This window comes from Vidua macroura, chromosome 31 (genome assembly GCF_024509145.1).
Source record: "Vidua macroura isolate BioBank_ID:100142 chromosome 31, ASM2450914v1, whole genome shotgun sequence".
NCBI lineage: Eukaryota > Metazoa > Chordata > Aves > Passeriformes > Viduidae > Vidua > Vidua macroura.
The window spans coordinates 408337-429119 of NC_071601.1; the positions used below are offsets into that span (position 1 = coordinate 408337).

Consider the following 20783-nt stretch of genomic DNA (forward strand, 5'->3'; position numbering starts at 1 on the left):
CTGCACTGGAAAGGAGAAGTTAATTGCACAAGGTGTGCTCTGACCATTTTCTGTGGGGCAAAACCCATTATTTCTTGCTGTGTCCAGCTCTGGAGGCCTCAACTTAAGAACAGACATGGACCTGTTGAACAGAGTTCTGAGAAGGCCATGAAGAGTGGTCTGGAACGAGAGCCATGGGGGGTTTCTGGACTAGGGCTGAGCCCAGAGCTGAGCCCACAATAATTTCTTCACAGGCTGAATTGCAGGGCTCTACCAGTGCTTGCTTGTTTGGCAAGATGCTGTCAGTGGGATTGGGAGTAGGAGGTGGCATCACAAGCAGGCAAAAGGGTTCACTCTCCCAAGGAATTGCTCCTCCTGGCAAAAACTTATCCCAGGATGCATTTAAAAATGAGCCTGCTCAGGTCCTGGTCTGAAGGCAATGAAGTCAGTGGAAACATCCTTCCCGTTTGGGGCCAGGGAGCAGATATAGATTGATTCAACTCCTCCCAGCCCCAAAACCTCTCAAGCACCACCCAGGAGCCGATTCCTGTGCCACGTGTCTGAGCACAGATCAGCCTTTGTGCATGGTGAGCTCTGAAAAAAGACATCTGCTGGCAGGTTGGGAAGCGGGGGAGGGTGGGAGGCTGCTGGGCCTCACCAGAGGCTGAGGCCAACACAGCAGTGGGACCATGCCAAAGGAAGACAGACCAGCTGTTGTACAAGAAGTTGCCCAAGGGACAGAGATTTCCTGCCCCTGATTTCTGGAGGAAATCTGTTTTTTGTTGGTACTGCATAGTCCTGGATTTCTTTCCCAAGGCACGTTCTGCAACTCAACCCATGTACCACAGCTGCAGAGCTGGGGTTTGTAGTGGTGTGGAGGATGCAGCCTTGTCCCCATGGAGCCTGCAGCATCCAAACAGCTCCAGGCACAAATCACCCTCTGCAGTGGTGCTGCCCTCAGCACGGGAGAGCAGCTGAGCTGGAGACAAACACCTGGAGCTTTGCCATCCGTCACTGGGAACACCGTGGCCACGTGGTACCCTGGCTCCGTGCTCTACATCCTCTCTGGAGAACACCAAGCCATCTGCACACACATGTTCAGACACTTCAGCTCACACACTCAGAGCAGGACACTCACAGGAGCATCCACACGTTCCTTCCTGCTTGGACTGTAGCTCGAGAACTGCTGTCTCCTTTCTGTTGGATAAGCTCTGCCCAAATTCTTTGCTTTGGAAGTTCTTCCCTGTGAGGGTGGTGAGGCCCTGGCACAGGGTGCCCAGAGAAGCTGTGGCTGCCCCTGGATCCCTGGAAGTGTCCAAGGTCAGGTTGGACAGGGCTTGGAGCAGCCTGGGACAGTGGAAGCTGTCCCTGTCCATGGCAGGGGGTGGGACTGGATGATCTCTAATGTCCCTTCCAACCCAAACCATTCTATGATTCCATAATTCCAGGAAATCCTGCTGCACCATCTCTCACATTGGAGATGCCAATCCTCAGAGGTACAGGGTGGGTTATTGTCTTCCACCCAGGCAGAGCACCAACACTTTTCCAGAGGCTCACACACATCCTTGCATCCAGCTCTCCCCCAGGTGGGTTTCCAGGTCCATCTCCCTTCCCAGGCTGTGCGTGGCCAGTTTGCAGGACACCCTGGTTGAGCTCAGTGTCCCCTACTCCAAAGTCCGACTGGTGAAGGCCCCTTTATCTGCACTGTTTGATGAAGGTGATCCTTGTTCTGTTCAAGCAGCCTGAAGGACACGGGGTTTGCATTTTCCAGCACTCCCTGGCATCCAGCCTGCAAAGAAAAATCCATCGAGGTGACTTGTGAAGGGAAAAGGGAAAACTTGGTGATGGCCTCCACTGCATCACCACTGTAAAAAAAAAAAAAAACTTTATAAAGTTTCTATTTCCTCTTCCTCCATTTGTTGTTGGCTGGGGGACACTCCTGCTCATTGTTTGCTTTGTGTTGTTTTCCCAAGTTGAAACGCAGGTCTCACTTCTGCTGATTTCCTGGAACTGGCCTGGAGAACTGGTACAAACCTGAGAGCCAGCCAGGATCCCTGGGAGAGCTGTAATCCACCTGCTTTCCTGATGCCACTGAGTATTGCAAGGAGATATCCCAGCTTTCCCATTGAATGAGTACATAAATGAATAAAATATTAAATTTTCATTTTTTCTTGACAGTTGTAAACAAAACCTTGGCAAGCATCCTCTCTGCAGCCTGGAAGTTGGGAAATTGAAGCAGACCCATGATTTTTTTAAGGATCCCATTATTTTCATGCCAGCTCTGTGAGTTGGGGAGTGCTGAGGAGGGGACTCTGGATTTTTTCACACTTGACTGTGTCAGTGCTAAACACAGAGAGTTAGAGCTGGAAATAATAATAATTAAAAAAAAAAAAAAAAAACAAAAAAAAAAAAACCAAAACCCAACACTTTGATACTTGGGTAGGATTTTAACATCACATGCTCAAGCCCACAAACACAGAGCCAGACTGGGTCAGTCCCAACATCCTGTCTCCAGCAGCAAGCAGTAGCAGACTCCCCAGTGCTCAGTGTAATTGTCAACAAAATCCTGATTTCCACACACCACCCCCCCCCCACACACACTTTTTGGTCTTTTTCCTTCTATTTTTTTCCTTTATTTTCCCTTTATACTTTCTGTCTGTGACACGATGTGACTGAAAGCAGGCACACCCTGTGCAACTGTTTGCCGTCATGTTGAAATGCACCTGAGATTGACAAAGTTCCCTCCACTCCAGGAGAATTACACAACCCCCCTGGCCTCTATAAATCCAGAATTGCCCTCTTATTCCTCTCTTTAGGGCCCTTCACTCCTCCTCGGGGTGGAACCTCCACCCACACCGAGCCATGCGGGTTCTCCAGCTGCTCTTTGCAGTCGTTGTCATTCTCCTCCTCCTGGGCGCTCCGGGTAAGGACAAAATTCTCACAGGGGTTCCTGGAGGACTGTGGAGAGAGAAAAGGCAGGTTCCTACTCTTCTGAGGTAGAAGATGACAAGACAGGGCCCTCAAATCAAGGCTGACCTAACTCGTCCTTCCAAGGAAAAAGTTTCTCCTGAGATGGTCCCCATGAAGTTCCTGGATGCAGCTGTGCTGAGTTCATAAGTTATGCATCCCCTCCTCTCTGTGCCCTCAAAACTCACCTAGAAATGCTGAGCCTAAGCCAGGAGCCTGAGCTTTGCTCCTGACCAGGATAAAAGCCTCATCCTCCACCAAACATGGAGAATCCCATTAAATTCTCCATGAGTGGACTACAGATGTGGCAAATGCAGGAAGATGCAAGTGTGACCAGAAGGCTGAGGAAGGTGATTTTCACCTTCTGATCTGCTCTGGTAAGATCCCACCTGCACAGCTGCCTCCAGATTTGGGATCCTCAGCATAAGAAGCTGATGGAGCAAGTTCAGAGGAGGCCATGGAAATGCTCCAAGGGCTGGAGCCCCTCTGCTCTGGAGCCAGGCTGGGAGAGCTGGGGGTGTTCACCTGGAGAAGAGAAGGATCCAGGGAGACCTCAGACCCTTCCAGGGCCTAAAGGGGCTCCGGGAGAGCTGGAGAGGGGCTTGGGACAAGTGATGGAGGCACAAGACAAGGGGGAATGGTCTTGAGCTGAAGGAGAGTAGGTGTAAACTAGATATTAAGAAGGAATTCTTGGCTGTGATGGTGTTGAGGCCTTGGCACAAGTTGCCCAAAAAGGCTGTGGGCTCTCCATTCCTGGAAATGTTCAGGGCAAGGTTGGACAGGGCTTGGATTAGCCTGGGATAGTGGAAGGTGTCCCTGCCCATGGCAGGAGGTTGGAAGTAGACAGTCTTTAATGTCCATTCCAACTCAAATAATTTTGCGTATCTTTAATTCTATAAAATCAAAACTATCTTTCAGGGGGGAAAAGAAGAGGGAAAGGCAGATAATTTACTTTTTTCTGTTTGTTTTCTTCTGGGATTCTGGTTTGATAGAAATTTATTCCTTGGTTTGGCATTTTTGCTGACTGCTTGTATACATATGTCAGAGATTTGGGTTTCATTCAGGTGTAAGGTCACTATGATGTTAGCAGGATTTTGGTGATATCACGTTTGCAGAAGGCAAACCTGATAACCAAGAAGAGGAGATTTACTTGATTAGCCTGTTTATGCTCTCTTTTATTTAACTGAACTCCTGGGGACAACAAAGTCAGAGAGAAGGGTTTGCCCACTCCACTGGTGGTGGACCCTCCAGAACCCACAAACTTGGTGTTTCTGCTGTGTCTAAAGAGAAACAGCACATGCCCTTTTAACCAAGACAGCAAAAGATTTGAAAAACCCAAGCAAACAAAAACCTCAAAACTCCAAGAAGCCAAAAAAATCTCCAAAGGAGACAACAGGTGAAACACCTGTTCCAAAAGGTACTTCTGTGCCTTTTGATGCTGTCCAACCTCACCTAACTCACCTAACCTAATTCAGCCAACTCAAACGTGGCTGTCTCATCCAGGGAGTCGTTAGGAGACTCCCAGTGCTTGCTGGAAGGAGAAGTTCCTCCCAAGCACATCTGATCCTCACCGTGGATCCAGATGAATTTCCCTGCTGCCGGCTGAGAACATCCCATTGTTCAGCCACCAACACCAGCACAGTTCCCAGTAGGTTTTGTGGCTCGAAGCAGGTTCCAGCTCTCCTAACCAGGTCTCCTGTCCCCTTTCCCCAGCAGCCAGAGGCCGTTCAGACACCCAGCAGTGCAGAAGCAACCGTGGCCACTGCCGGAGGCTCTGCTTCCACATGGAGCGCTGGGAAGGGAGCTGCAGCAACAGCCGCCTGCGCTGCTGCCGGTGACAGCAGCCACACCAGGGTGGTGTGACAGCCCCAGGAGAGCCAGCCCAGTGATCCTGCAGCCAGAACTGTACACAGAACCTGCCCTCAGACACCTCCGTGCCTCCACGTGCAGCTCGGTTTGTCTGCCACCAATAAACCTCTGGGTTTTCAGTGTCCTGCTGGGTCCGGAGTGCAGCCGTGCTTCCCCCTCAGATGGACCACCCTGCCTGACACTCGGGGGTTTATGGTGCTGGAGGTGTACTGGGGGATCCAAATCGTCTCCACAAAGGTGGCAGATGTGGTGTAAGAGCAAGGGGTGTCCTTCTAGAGTGGCAGCAAGAGAGGGATCTGCTGGGGTGGTCCAAGCAGTTCTGAAGCCCCTCTTTGGACCCATTCCTCCACCTCTGTGTCAGTCACTGCCTTTAACAACCTCAATTTCTAGCTCTGTTCAGAAGAGGCCATGGCAGGATTCATCCTCTTCAAGGGGATGGACCCAAGACAGAGGTGTGATTTTCCCTACAGAAATTTCTCTTCCTCTCCCATAGCAACAAGGTGAACCTGAGTGGGTGACTCAGGTCATCCAACCTGATCTCCTTGAAGATGTCCTTGCTCATTGCAGGAGTGCTGACCCTTAAAGCCTCCTTCCAACCCAAATCATTCCATGATTCTCTGATCCATCTCTGTGAGGAGGTAAAGGTAGGTAAGGCTGAGAAATCCCCATGAGGACAGCAATTCAAACAATTCACCCAGTCTCACAGGGAGTGTGGTGGGTTCTGCATCTGCTCTGCTCCTGCATGGAGCAATTCCCAGGTGAAATCTTACTTCCATAGTGCAAGTGATTCCAAACTCTATCCCAATATCACCCAAGGGGTATCACTGCTTCTTGTCCTGCATAGGCTGGGTAGAATTAAGAGTGGGAATGAGCCAAGGCCAAGCTACTTCCAGCAGCTCCTCACCAGGGAGTGAGAATTGTTGGCAGTGGACTGTTGTTTACTGAAGCCCACAGTGTGCTCTGGAGCAGGACCCCCAAAGCAAGTCCTCACCTTGGAGGTGGTGAGGTGGAAAGGAGGTGGTGTAGGAGGAGCAGGAATAGAGAAGTCTTGGAGCTGTGAGTAGAGTTGTCTTGAAAGGGTATGAAAGTCTCCTCAAGAGAAAAGCTGGAAGATTTATCCCTGGAAAACACCTAGTGTGGTACTCAGGACATGGAAAAAATGAGGTGTGCAAAATTCCCACCCTAAAACCCCCAGCTGCACACTTGGCTTCAACCTAAACCCACTCTGCTATCCATCCCAGAGGCACCAGTCTTGCCCGGGAGGAAACCAGCAAAACCAGTGACCCAGCTGTGCCAGTTGACACCCAGTGGAGATCTGACCCATCTCTGGCTGGACTGCGAGCAGGGAATGATCCCCTCACTCCTCCCCACCATGAATTGAGGCAGTGAGGGACTGCTGGGCTCCATGCTGGGATGCCCCATCCTTGCTCGTGTGGCTCTGCATCTTGCAAACACGGTGGCAATGCCTCCATGCAGTCCCCTCTCCTGGATGCTTCTCCTCTCCGTTGAGTGACAGTCTGGCTCCTCGGGGACCTCGGAAAGCTCAGCCAGAGGTTAGCAGCCACTGCGGCTCACAAGAGCCATCAGCCCCATCAAGAGATAAGGCTCCCCTTGATAACAGGACCTGCCAGAACTGAGCCTCCAGTTTTTCCACCTTTTTGAAGTCTGGCCGGTGAAGTTTTGCAGAACTTTGTCTTTTTGCCAAAGTAACCAACTTCCAGCTCCAGCCTTTGCCTTTCCTCCTTTTCCCCGGCCTCCTCCCCTTGGCCTTCCCCCTTCCTCCTCACTCCTCCGAGCGCAGCCTCTCCGTGATAGGGATTCTGGGGGGAGGATGGACACGATTCTGGGGGGTGATGTCATCTGTTTTTGGCCCTTCAGAGGAGCGAGGGTTAGACACGTCTGCCTCTACCCAGCCTGGCGCCGGGAGCAACTGGGAGCCTTCCTTTGGCAGCCGCCCCTGCGCCTTATCGGGGGCAGGATGACATCCCGGGGCCGGGATGCCGGAGCTGCGAGGGAAAGGAGGTGGGGAGCCCCTGAATGTGAGCCCTGTGAGAGGTGTGCACGCCCGGCTGCGCACAGGGATGTGTCTGTGTGTGTGTCTGAGCCCGCTGGCAGCAGGGAAATCGCTCCCAGCAGGATGGAGCCGGCTATCAGCCGCCGGAGAAGGGGAAAGCGCCTCTGTGCCAAAGACCAGCCAAGTCAAGGGTGATGCTGTCATCCAGATCTGCTCCTGGGGGGGTTTAATCTCTCATATCCCAGGCAGACAACCTGGAAAATTCATCTGAAAAAGGTTAGAAGATGCCCCTTGCCATCAAACGAGAAGGTCAGGGCAGATGGAGTGAGATAAATTAATTTGTCCCCTACCCCAAGCTCAGGGTCTGGAGTGCTCTCAAGCAGAGCTGGGTTACAACTTTACCATGGAAATGGGTTTGGGATGGACCATTGTCTCCTCCTCTTTTTTTGGCATCTTTCTCCATGGTGGAATGCAAAACCTTCATTCTTTGTAAAATGCTAACACCACCCTTTCTTTTCTTCTCTCCCCTAGAAAGGTGGTTTGGTCAGAAAAGTGTAATTAGGCTAAATTCGGGGAAAACTGGGCTTCCTCTCTCCTACAACACAGCCCTCAGAAGGGAAAAGCCTAGTGGGACATGGGAGCCCAAGGAGAGAGACAGCTCCCACAGCAATGGTCTTCAAATAAATTTAATTTTGTATTATTTTTTTATGCTAGAAAGAATATTTTTCCCCTCATTCTGATGGATCATCATGCTCACTTTGGAGACCAGTGCTCTGGAAGGAAAGGGAGATTTTGGGCAGAGCATCTACAGCCCCTGAGGATTGGGACAGAAATCTAAACAACTGGTAGGTCTCCTTCCAGCTGGAAAATTTATAAAATTGATTTTCTTTTGCTTGGAATAAATAAGGTTTTCTGCAAAAGTAATTCTCAGTTGTTGTAACTAGAGTGAGAAAATAGACACCGAAAAACTAGGAGTGCTATAAGATTAGAGAGAATGGCCTCAAGCTGTGCCAGGGGAGGTTCAGGTTGGACACCAGGAGGAATTTCTCCATGGAAAAGGTGGTCAGGCTTTGGAAGGGGCTGCCCAGGGAGGTTTGGAGTCCTCATGCCTGGAGGTATCTAAGAAATGACCAGCACTCAGTGCTCTGGGCTGGTGACAAGGTAGGACAGGTTGTACTCGATGGTCTTGGAAATCCTTCCCAGCCTAAATGATTGTGTGATTCTGTGTCAAATGAACCTCTGCCAGCCAAACACTGGCACTTTTTTTCCATGAATAAATTGGTGCCCTGCTCGTACCTCCCTTCTTCTTCTGGGAAGAAACGCTGGCACTGGCACTGCCCCGTGCTGACCTCGGCTCTCCACATCAGCACAAAAACCTGGCATGGCTCAGCCCCAGCATCTCAGAGGCTGTGCAATAAAGTACACGTTTTTCCTAGGCACAAATAAATGACTTCACCCTTCTGGCAAGCTGCTCTGGGCTCTTTCAGCAGCTCCACGTGGAAGAAGGGCAGCGCTGGAGCAGCACAGCCCCTCTCGCCACAGAGGGAGCACTGGCTGATGGGGAAGCTCCAAAACAAACACCGTGGTGAGCAGCTGCTGGGCTGCTCCCCAGCACAATAGCAAAGCCACCTGAAGCCAAAATCTCGTGGCTCTCAGTTTGGAGATGCCCCAGGGCAGGGAGGAATTTGGGGAATGTGCAGGGGAATGGCTTTGTACCCCAATGGGAGGGTGGATAAGCCCTTTCCCCTCTCCAGCCTCCTCCCTGGGACCACGGCCTGCAGGACCCTTCCCCAAATCCCACAATGATTCAGGTCTTCTTCCAGGACTATCCCCCCGTGCCTGGGATGGACACAAAAGCTGTCAGGAGTCTTTATTGTCCAGATCTTTGTGCCGTTATCAGCGACTCCCACACACTGGAAGTGAGATATGTGTGACAACATTTTTTCCATCAGCGAGCTTATCATGGCTGAGAAGAGTCAAAGGGGTTGGGGAGGGTGATGGGGAGGGGGAGGAGGAGGAGGAGGGAAGGAGGGGAAGTGCATGGGCATGAACACCCACCCAGCCCATCCTCCACCCACCCCATGATCCCACATCTATGGAAGAAGGAGAGAAAGAAGAGGGTTTTGTAGCAATTGTAGTGTTGTCAAAGCAGTCGTGTCAGACCCAAGGCCTCCTGACCCAGTAGAGCCAGTCCTAAATTCCTTGGGTAAGATCTGAAAACACCCTTCCTACAAACACATCTCTTAATTCATATGGGTGCATGTACAAATGAGGAGAGCCTCTGCAAGGATGTTGGCTGGGCTAGCAGGACCCCAAGGGGTCTGACCCCTCTTTGGTGTCAGGCAGATCCTTCCCAGGGCAGGGGGAAGCTCCAGCCAGCAGGAAAAACATTCATGTGGAAAATATCTCAGCTGTATCAGACCACAACAGAGCTACTGGGACCCCAGCACTGCCTCTGTGGTTGTGAACTCTGTGCTGCATCTCGCTGGGTTTCTGCTGTTGCCACTTTTCTCAATCTCTGGGCCTACAACCCAGGTTTGTAGGGTAGAACCTGAAGCCTGCCCTTCCCTGTCTTTATCTGGAGAGGGTGGAAGGAGCAAAAGTAGGGAATGATTCTTTAAGACTGGAAGTTCATCCCCAGCCTGGAGGAACTGATGCCATGGTCCTGAGGCACCAAGAAACAGCGAAGTTTGTGCTGGAGGAGCTGTGGGGACAAAACCCAACCTGCAGCTCGGTGTTGGGAAGATTTTAGGGAGCTACAAAACTTGGTGATAGAGATGTGGAGCTGGCAGCATTTGCCAGGGCAACACGTCCCAGTGAGGTCTGCAGGACAAGCTAAAAATACAGATGTGATTTCACAGAATCATAGATTGTTTTGGGTTGGAAGGGACCTGAAAGACCATCTCATTCTACCCCCTTCCATGGGCAGGGACACCTTCTACTATCCCAGGTTGCTCCAAGCCCCATTCAGCCTGGCTTTGAACACTTCCAGGGACAGGGAGTCCACAACTCCCCTGGGCAACCTCATCACCCCTACAGCAGAGAATTTCTTCCTAATTTCAAAGGTTCTGTACATTTGCTCTGGAAATCACTACGTTTATTCCAAGTTCATGCATATCCCAAGTTTGCCATTAGCTCCTTTTCTCCCAAAGATCTGGGTGTCTGTTTGGCCCATAGAAGCCACTTCAAATGAAACACATTTCTTTTGTGTTGGGGTGAAAAACACAGAAATTAAATAATCCCTCCCTCCAGGCTGCTGCTTTCAAGGAAAGCCCAAGAAGATGCTACCCTGGTTTTACTTCAAGGTGAGGAGTCTGGCAATGCTCTCTTGAGACCACGGGGAGGTGGTTGCCCAAAGGAACCAGCTCTGGAAGCAAAGGTGAAGCTGAGGTCCCCCTTGCTGGCATGGGAACAACTTTACCTCCCCAGGGAGAACAGTTAGGGATTTGCCTGTTAGGATCTGCACGATGGACTCTCTGCCCCATGAACAGTTAAGGATTTGCATTACCGACTGTCCAGGCTGATGTTTCCAAGGATGAGGCTGGATGACAACACAATCATTCAATATATGATCCACAGCCCAGGGGCAGCCCTATCTGAGCACCAGACAACTCCTGACACAGAGCACATGGAGGGAAAACACATGGGAGGGGAAAAATGTGGATGTTTTGTCTGCTCGGGGCTGCGACTGGTTCTGGTAGCTGGGATGGGGAGGTGGTGGCTGTGCTCCTGTGATTAATGGGAGTTTTCACCATCAGCATCGTGGCTCCCAGGCTGCCTGTTCCCTCAGGAGCTGCTATCTGCTGGGAGATGCTGCTCTGGGAGCTGCTATCTGCTGGGAGAGGCTGCTCTTCAAGCACAGCTCGTTAGCAGGGTCCCCTGGGGGGTGACAGACTGTGGTGGGTTCAGCACAGTCTGGAAAAGGGGATTTTGGATTTTGTGAGCTGACACGGTGGGGGATGATCCGAGGTCCTGCTGACTGTAGGCAGAAGCAATTCTGGCTCGAGTTAATCCAGTTATCAGCCCCCACAACAGTCCTGTCACTCACCAGAGTCACGTGGTGAAATACTGCAAAAATGCCTTCAGAGATGGGAAGTCATCCCACCAACCATGGTCAGTCACCAGCTGGACAATCCTGAGGTAAACGTGGATCCCAAAATATGTGCAGAGACCTTCTGTAACGTGGGCATGGGACAGAGATGAGTGGGTTTCTCATGGATGATCTGCAGCAGTGACTCTCTTGTCAGCCTTAGACCAAGAAATGAGGTTTGTGGATGGAGGTGCTGCAATGAAAGATGGGGACAAGCTTTTTACAGAGACTGCTGTGACAGGACAAGGGGTGATGCTTTTAAACTAAAGGGGAGTCAATTAAGATTAGATATGAGAAAAACTTTTTGCAATGCAGGTGGTGAGGCCCTGGAACAGGTTGCTGTGGGAGTGTTCAAGGTCAGGTTCTGTTCAAATCAGTTTTTTCAAGGCTGAATGGTTTGGGTTGGAAGGGACCTAAAAGCTCATGCAGTTCCACCCCCCAGCTATGGGCAGAGACTACTTCCACTATGCCAGGCTGCTCCAAGCCCCATCCAACCTGGCCTTGGACAATTCCAGGGATCCAGGGGCAGACACAGCTTCTCTGGGCACCCTGTGCCAGGGCCTCACCACCCTCACAGGGAACAATTCCTTCCCAAAGTCCCATCTAACCCTCCCCTCTGGCAGTTGGAAGCCATTCCCCCTTGTCCTGTCCCTCCATCCCTTGTCCCAAGTCCCTGTCCAACTCTCCTGGAGCCCCTTTAGGCCCTGGAAGGGGCTCTGAGGTCTCCCTGGATCCTTCTCTTCTCCAGGTGAACACTCCCTAGCTCTCCCAGCCTGGCCCCAGAGCAGAGGGGCTCCAGCTCTTGGAGCATCTCCATGGCCTCCTCTGGACTCACTCCAACAGTTCTATGTCTCTCTGTTGCTGATGACCCCAGAGCTGGATTCAACATATCTCTCACTTCATTCTTTTTATGTTGGAGAGGGAAAGAGGGGCTGCTTCTCTCTGCAGCCCATGCACAAACAACTCACTGAGTCCTTCTTTTTTTTCCCTAATTAGTGGCAGTTTTGTATCACAGTTGTCCTAGGCACCACTTTCTTATATCCAGGATGTGTCACCAACCACATCCTGGTCAAGTTCCCTGTGTGCTTGTGACTCTGAGGCTGGAATTTCAGTTTCCATTCCCAGCACTGTCATTGTTGGCTCCTGGATCAGGCCACTGGGATGATTCTGCTCAGGCTCCTCTGCTCACACCTCTTGTCTGGCAGCAGAGTCAGTGTTCTGCATCCCATCTCATCCCAGGGGACACCGGCACCATGGAGGTCTCCTCAACCTCTGCTGTGTCTGGAGGATTGACCTCTTCCCTTCTGGGGTTATCATCTACCAAACCCTCACTGCTGCAAAGTTACCTTGGCAAGTCAGGGATAATCCTTCCCATCCAGGAGGGAATTAAATTTGTCTGCACTTTTAAATTAGCCACTCGTTGCTTTTAACACTGACCAGTGAGCACAGAGCTAAACAAGCCCTCGGCACAGTTTGGCCATCAGGACATTCCCAGCAGGCTCCCATAGGGAAGACGTCCCAGAGAAATGATTCTGAAGGAACACCAGGTCAGGTATGCCTCCATTGCACCCATCTGTGTTTTGGGGAGGGTTCCTCCACAGGTTATGGCTGTGATCAGGAGGGATCTGGATTGGGGTTTTATCCATGTAAATGGAGAAGAAAGGCAGTGTCTTGGAGTAATGACAAGATTTCCATGTGCCACAAGTGTGACCTGCTCCAAGGTGAGAATGTGGAAATGATCAATGCCTGAGGGATCAGCAGAAAGCGGTGGTGACTGCAGAAACCAGCCAGGAAACGCAGTTGTGGTGTTCTGCCACATTGGGATTAAACAACAGGGCACCTCCACAGGGAACCTGAGGCAAGACACACCTGGGATATGGACACAAGCCCCTCTCTCTGGTTTGTTCCACCCCAGCAGGATCCAAGGGATTGGTTTACACCGAGTCATAGAAACATGGAATCACAGAACTATAGAGTTATAGAATGGGCTGGGTTGGGAGGGACCTTAAAGACGATCTGGTTCCAAACCCCTGCCATGGGCATGGACACCTTCCACTAGACCAGGCTGCTCAGAGCCCCATCCAGCCTCCAAGACTGTCCCTGTGCCAAGGATTGTCCCTCTTTAGGGACAGCATGCACGAGGCTCAGTCTCACAACAATGGGAATCAGGCCACTAACAGATTAATTAGCAGTCTTCACAACAAGCTAATTACCAATTTTGTACAGGGCTGTTCTTGGAGTTTCCCAGCCAGGTATGACCTGTGGGTGTGTGACAACCCCTGCACACAGACCTGCTGAGCACCCCTGTGTTGTGAGGCTGAGACCCATTTCCCAGTACAGTGAGAAGGATATTTCTGGGCTCCTTTCCTTTCAGCAGCTTCCTCTTGCAGCACGACGTCTGCTGTGATCTTCATTTCCCTCTTACCCTCCATTATTCCTCAATATTCCTCTTCCAGGTCCTTTTCCTTATCTGCCGCCACTTTCCTGTTTTTCTTCCTTGCTCAGCACCCTCCAGCCTGCCTGGCTCCTGGACCATCAGCTCCTGTCGAAGGGCTTCCTCCTCCTCTGGCCGCTGTCCTCCCAGAGATAGCCCCAAGCATCCCTGGGGACCGTGGGCATCCGTGGGTCCTGTCAGGAGAGGGTGGCGGTGCTGACCCCGCACCAAAGGAAACGACGCCGGGAGGAAATGGCAGCGCTGGGATCCCAGAATATCTCTGCTCGGGGTTACCCCAGGGATGCAGAGATAAGCAGAAAAAGAGGGAAGGAGGAGGAGGTCAGGGCTGTTCAGCTGAGATGTTTGTGTGTCTTCTGGCACAAACACCAGTCTGGGCTTCCCCAGCAGGCGCCAGTGTCGTTTTGGGGGGCAATTGTTTGTTCAGCCTCGCTCACCTTGGAATGTGCAGTTCAGCACCAGGCGGCCAGGGAGATGCTCAAGGCCATGGGGAGACAATGCTGGGAGAGCCAAGCCTGTCACAGCAATTCCCAGGAGAGGATCCCCTCTTTTTGTGGTGTTTGTTGCCTTGGGTGGGTGCCAGTTCAGGGTTAGGACCTCGCTGTGCCTGATGCTGGAAAGACTCAGGGTTATCCCTTACCCCTCAGATGGGACAAGAGGCACTTGATGCCACAGCCCATCCCATGGGACAGCTGCCTGCTGTGTGGGGACTTCCATGGGTGATGTCCACCCTTAGCGGGGCAGTCCCAGGAGCTTGTGGTCATTGCAAGCACCAGCAAATAGAGTTTGCCAGGTACAAGTCCTTGGAGAGGCTGCACATGCTTGGAAAATGCAACAAGGCCCCTCTTGGAAGACCCCATGGTGTTTAGTCAGCCCTCAGACCCTGAGGTCCATCCCAAGGCAGATGACCAGGGGACTTGGCACAGTGGAGGCTGCAGCCAGGAGTCACCACCTCTTTCCCCATGCCAGGAACTTCCTGCAGCTGAGTGATGCCTTGGCAGATAAATAAAAGACACTGGAAGAGGAATATTGAGGAATAATGGGGGGGGGGGGGTAGGAGGGAAATGAAGATCACAGTTACTCCTTCAGCACAGGCATAGCTGGAGATAGTGACATTCTATTCTATTCTATTCTATTCTATTCTATTCTATTCTATTCTATTCTATTCTATTCTATTCTATTCCATTCCATTCCATTCCATTCCATTCCATTCCACTAAATTAATTGAAATGATTCATGGTTCCATGACTGTGCCATGACTGTTGCTGTGTGTTGGGACATCTGCCACCCTCTTCCCTGGAGAGAAAAGTCACCTCGAAACTAAAAAAAGCCCATTCCAATCCAGCTGACTTGTTACCCCATCAGCTGAGAAAAACACCCAGCTGCCAACTTCCCCTCCAAACCCCAAGGCCTCTCCAAAGTCCCAGGACAGCATAACTTTACACTTAGGTCTAGCTTTAAGCACGTACACGTGACTCTGTTGCAATGATCACAAAGCTGTCCCAGAGCCAGTTCCCTCCGCCCGTCCCCAGCCAAACCTTCTGCCTTCCTCCTGCTATATTTATCAGAAGGATTTGGCTGGATGGAAAGCGCTTGGGGAGGTAGCAGGGGTGGAGCCACCTTGGAGATCAGCCATGGGAGAAAACCTGGAGCCGGCTCCAGCCCCATGTGGCTGTTTTGAGATGGTCTCACATCCCCCTCGGGGTAATTCCAGTGCAAATCTGGGAGGCTGCTCTTCAGTTGGTGAATTCCTCATGCTTTACAGATAATTTATAAGTCTTTAGCACCTTTGTGATTGTCCTTGTGCTGGGGTCTTGCTCCCCTCTTGAACCTTCACAATCCTCATCTCCAAACAGAGATTTCCAGGGAGAGATGCTGCCACTTTTTTTATATCCAGGAGATGTTCAAATGAATTTTTTTTTTGTCACCCTGTCTCTCTGAGACACAGAGTTTGTCACTCTAAACTGGGAATTCTTACAGATACAAGTGAGATCGGTGCATTTGAGTGCCTAAAAAAGCTTTGTCACCCCCACACTCTCCTGTAGCAGTGAGACCAGAGGAGAACAACACACAAAACCTCTCCCAAACCTCCACAGTCAGACAGGACAGTGTTAGCTCCTCACTTTTCTGCATCCCCTGGGAAGATCTGTTCACAGCTGGAAGCTTTGCCCATGCCAGCCTGGAGGCACTCCCTCAAATCCCTGCAGCTGCAGATGTTGAGCAAGCTGTGCAGAGATTCCTGCCGCACACCACAGCACGTGGGCTGCTCTTGGGCAACCAGGCTTGCAGCAACACAGGATCAAACCTCCTGGACCTAGAGGTTTTATGGTGCTCAGCTTCCTCTTCATCCCTGGAGCACACACCCCTGGAATTTCGGGCTCTGAATAGGCTTTGTCTTTCTGTGCTGGGATCCCTCTCTGGGCACCCTTTGCCAGGGCCTCACCACCCTCACAGTCAAGAATTCCTTCCCAATATCCCATCTGACCCTGCCCTCTGCAAGTGGAAGCCATTCTCTGTGTCCTGTCCCTCCATCCCTTGTCCCAAGCCCCTCTCCAGCTCTCCTGGAGCCCCTTTAGGCCCTAGAAGGGGCTCTGAGGTCTCCCTGGATCCTTCTCTTCTCCAAGGGAACCCCCCCAGCTCTCCCAGCCTGGCTCCAGAGCAGAGGGGCTCCAGGCTTCAGAGCTTAAAATGAGATAGGATGAGACAGCCCAAGCTCCCTTGAGGTATTCAGGATGGCAATTCCCAAACAGACATGGGATAAGGTGATGGAAATCACCCTCCAGGAATGAGACCTGTTCAAAGTGACAGGGCCAGGGGCAGGTTTCACGATTCTGCCAGGGAAGTGACAGCAGGAGCTGCCCAAGTCCACAGTTTTCAGGTCAGCCAAGGAAATTTACTCCACACATTCCTCTGTAAAACCTTCCCGGACCACGAGATGGCATCAAAAACCAGGGCAGCCTGAACCAGACAGGTTTTCCCTCTGGTCTGGCCTCCTCCACCAAACCCAGACTTTCTAAGGTTCATCCTGCTGGGGTGAATGGCACAGCATGTCTCTTCTTACAGGAATGTCACTTCTGCCCCAGGAGACTCCCTGTTGGCTCCGTTGTCCTGCGCGTTTTGGGTTTTTTTTTTTTCTAAATAAATTAAATTAAATTAAAATTAAATTCAATGTACTTCCAGTTTCTTCCACATCCCAAACAGGTCCAGCTACCCATCTCACAGGTCCCTTGCTGCTGACATCAGAAAACCCTCCTGGCACTTTGCCCTTCCTGGCCCAGCTCCTTAGGAATGACCCCGATTTCCAGTCCCACCAGTTCTCCTCCTATTTCCATTTCCCCCCTGAGGCTCACGTATAAACAAAGCAGAGAACAGGGAAAAACAGAGTTACCAAGAGAAAACGGGTGCCGAGCAGTTGATGGCATGTGACAGACCCTCCCACGTCACCGGGAGCCTGGCACGGTGCCTGATGAGATAACCTTTCACTGGAGCACCAAAAACACCCTTTTCCCGAAGAATCTTGGGAGGTTTCCCTTCCTGCTAGGAGCCAGCAGCTCTTCTGGTTTTGCAGGCAGCCAGAGGGTGGCAACAGCACAATGAAGGTATTGCAGCAAGGCTCTTCATGGGCCAGCACTGTGGCTTTCTCCAGCTGGACTCACCAGGAGATGGAGCCTTCCTGCCTCAGTTTCCCTTCTGCCAAGAGGAAACCAAAAATTTCTGCCTGTACCAGACACAGTCTCCATCCCTGTATCACCTTTCCAAAAACTACACAGAACAAATGCTTGGGCCTAAGGAATGACCCCACCCAATGGGTGCTTCATGCTGTGGGCAGGAGACATCAAGAGATGAAGTCACAGACATAAATGAGAATCTGGGGATCTCCTGGAATAGACAAGGGAAATCACAGCCCCATTCCTTGGCCAGACATCAGAGCTGGGAAAACACCTTCCCAACTCTGTGTTGGGAAGGCTCAGGTGAGTGTAGGAGGAGCCAAGAGCTCAGGTGATCCCCTTGTCCAAGCTCTGATCTGGGCCAGGGACAATCTCTGAGCTTGCAGAGAAAGGCCAAATTGTGAAACACTCCCTCAAAAAGCTGTGCCCAGAGCTCTCCCAGTAAAGCCAGGATGGCAAAGTTGCTCTGGTTGGAAGGGACTGACACACTGGTCACGCAGAAGAGCAAAGGACACGGAACAGGGGTTTTGCTTTCCCTCTCTTAACACCCACAGGAAAGTGCTTTGGATGCAAATTCTCACATGTCACTGTCCCCACTTCTCTCTCAGTTCTTTTTTTCAGTGGATTTTCTCCTCTGGGGTCAGCTGGGAGTTCCTTTTTGAAGCATAAGGTCCTCACCCTTAGATGTTCCCATCCTACATCTGTCATCTGGGCACTGGGCGACCACAGAGGGGCACAGAGGGGAAGTCAGGTCCCACTTTCCGTCACAAGCCAGGATGGACGGACACAGATTGCAGCCGAGTGGCTCAAAAGCACAACCTCAGCAAGAAGTGGAAGGACGAGGTCAGGATCAGGTGACTGGGCAGAGCAGCTGAGTCCCGAGCACTTCCCAGCACTCCTGAATTCCCTGGAGGTTGGGCAAGAGCAAGAGCAAAGTCAGGCACTTGCCCCTTTGTGTACCACAAAGGGAACAGAGATCACACTGGCTGCTCCAAAGTGTCTGAACACGCCTGACCCAGCTGGACATGAGCCAGGTCTGCCCAGTGGGCAAGAGGCCAGTGGCACCTGGGCTGTCCCAGCTCTGGGGTGACAGCAGGACCAGGGCAGTGCTGTCCCCTGTGCTGGCACTGCTGGGGCACCTCCAGTGCTGGGAACAGCTCTGGGACAAAAAGGACATTGAGGGGCTGGAGAGTGTCCAGGGAAGGGAACAACGATGGGGAAGGGGCTGGAGCACCAGGAGGGGCTGAGGGAGCTGGGAAAGGGGCTCAGCCTGGAGAAAAGGAGGCTCGGGGGGATCTTGTGGCTCTGCACAACTCCTGACAGGAGGGGACAGCCAGGGAGGTTGGGCTCTGCTCCCAGAGAACAAGGGACAGGACAAGAGAAAATGACATCAAGTTGTACCTGGAGAGGTTTAGATTGGATATTAGGAATAATTTCAGTCAGAAATGTTCTCCAACCCTGGCACAGCTGTCCAGGGCAGTGATGGAGACACCACACCTGGATGGATTTAAAAGCCACATGGATGTGGCACTTGGGGACATGGGTCAGTGGTGGCCTTGGCAGTGCTGGGGGATGGCTGGATTTGATAATCTCAGAGAGCTTTTCCAAACTAAATTATTCTACGGCACCTTGTGTGGAAAGCACATGGCAAAAGTGCCCTGGAGTTAAGGCATTTCCAAAAGGAACATCCTGGACTATCTGGGGCCAGAGCAGCTGCCCCAACCAGCCCCACACTGATGGGGACACAGCTCTGGGGAACTGCTCCAGCCTGAAAAGCTGAAAAACACAATCCCTTGCCAGGGCAGAGAGAGAATACAGAACAAGTTCCCATAGATTCAAAAAACTGTCAGATTCATGGAGGAAAATTCAGATCTGATAAAGTTCCACCTTTGACTCCAGGAGTGCTGCAGCCAAAAATTTCTGGGAGAGTGGGGAGAGAGGTCTGGCCATGCTGAGCAGTGACATTCACATGGGGCTACAAAGCTCTGTCTCAAGCAAGACACAGGACAAGTTTGTTCTCTGCCTCTCTCATGTGCCACACATGAAGAAAAACTTTTCCACCTTTGGATGAGAGCAGCTGGGCATGTCCTTGGGCACACCTGATGATGTTTGCTTGAAGAATTAGGAGGGGAGACACCCCAGGAAGACAGGATGGATGGAGCACGGGAACCAAGGAGAGATTCTCAATAAAAACACATCAAACTATTAATGTTTAATCTAGACAAGGACTCTGCCTTATGCTGGTGCTGAGGATCAATTTTGTCACCCTGCAAAGGGACATAAACGTTGCAGGAATGAATAATATCCCTGTCCTTACCTCTCCACCTCCCTGGAAGTCTCGCTGCTTGCCCAGCTCTGGGCTCGATTGGTCCCAGCGATGGTGGGAAGAAGCTTTTTGCTGATGTCATCTGTTCCCGAGTCACCTCCCAGCGGTCACAGGGCTCCTCGTGAGCCAGCTCAGCTGAGTCACCGCGGCCGCGGGGTTGTGTAACCGGAGTTCCCTGTTTGCACCGAATTCTCGGGGAATCAGAGCTCTCTGTTCGCAAGGATTTGCCGAAAGCAGGGGCGAGGATTTTGCAGGATCCTCCAGATCTAGAAGAGGCATTCAGCCTCTTAAGCAGCATCAGCAGCACAAGGCTAAAGATGCTGCAGATGGGTGTCCAGGGGGTGTAGGACACCAAGACCCCCTGGTGCCTCAAATTATCTCCCATCCACACCGGGAGCACAGCCCCCACCAGCCAGGACAGCCTCTCTTGCTCAAGGAGGCAGCAAAGCTCATCTTCTGTCTGGACAGAAAAAATCTCGTCAACAAACCTCGACTTCCACCAGACAAGCCTAAATCCCTCAGAATTAGCCAACAACCCACCCAAGGCATGTTCCAGTGAGCTTTTTAAAGCCATGTGCTCCAGCAGTGACTCTGGCAGACACTTGAATGCTTGGGGGGTGAGGATTGGAGCTCAGGATGTCCCAGCTCCCATGGAGAAGTGAGGATTACATCAGGGCCCAACCCTTCCAGCAAGGATTTCTTAGGCAGCGTTATGGCTTTACAAAATCCTGTTTTAGTTGCCGTGGGTGAGTATTTTACCTTGGCAGCTGATGCAGCCATGTAATAACCATCATTATTCCCATCAAGGCCTCACAGATGTTCTGCTGATGCCAGGGAGAGCAAGTCAGCTGCAAAATCATGTCACGGAAATCTCTGAATCACAGAAATACTTGGGTTGGAAGGAACTTTAAAGCTCATCTCATTTCAACCCCCTGCCATGGGCAGGGACAGCTCCCACTATCCCAGGTTGCTCCAAGCCCTGTCCAACCTGGCCTTGAAAACTTCCTGGGATGATGCTCAAAGAGGGACAGAAGGCCAGGAATTAAAGAACTTCAGAAGCAAATATTGTAATGCTGCTTGAGCAGTAAAATTACAGTGTTTAAAAGCATCTGAAAATGATGAATCAGGAAAAATCAGGGTGGATATTCCCCAAAGGAGATCTGGCAGCCCAGCTGGACAGGCTTTGGGTTCAGGGAGGAGCACAATTCACTACTACCCCAAGCAAAGCAGATCTATTTGGTTATTAAATAAACCTGCATTTCATACTCTTTTTGTAAGCAATGATGGTTTTAAACCCTGAAGATGAAAAAAAGCCACCCCTGCATTAATTAGTACCACAAAAAAAAAATTATGGTAGTACATGAATATACATAGAAACTTTTTTCCCCTAAAACCTACAGGTGTTGGCTCTTCAGCAG

General features: G+C 51.3%; 1 long non-coding RNA gene across 1 annotated transcript; it reads right to left on the minus strand.

Annotated features, from left to right (window-relative positions):
- Positions 1-2850: 2850 nt before the first annotated feature.
- Positions 2851-19681, minus strand: LOC128820861 (uncharacterized). Its single transcript, XR_008440989.1, has 3 exons — positions 19357-19681; positions 10878-11112; positions 2851-2937 (listed from the first exon to the last, which is right to left on the minus strand). It is a non-coding gene; the product is annotated as an uncharacterized LOC128820861 (long non-coding RNA).
- Between the last annotated feature and the right edge of the window lie 1102 nt (positions 19682-20783).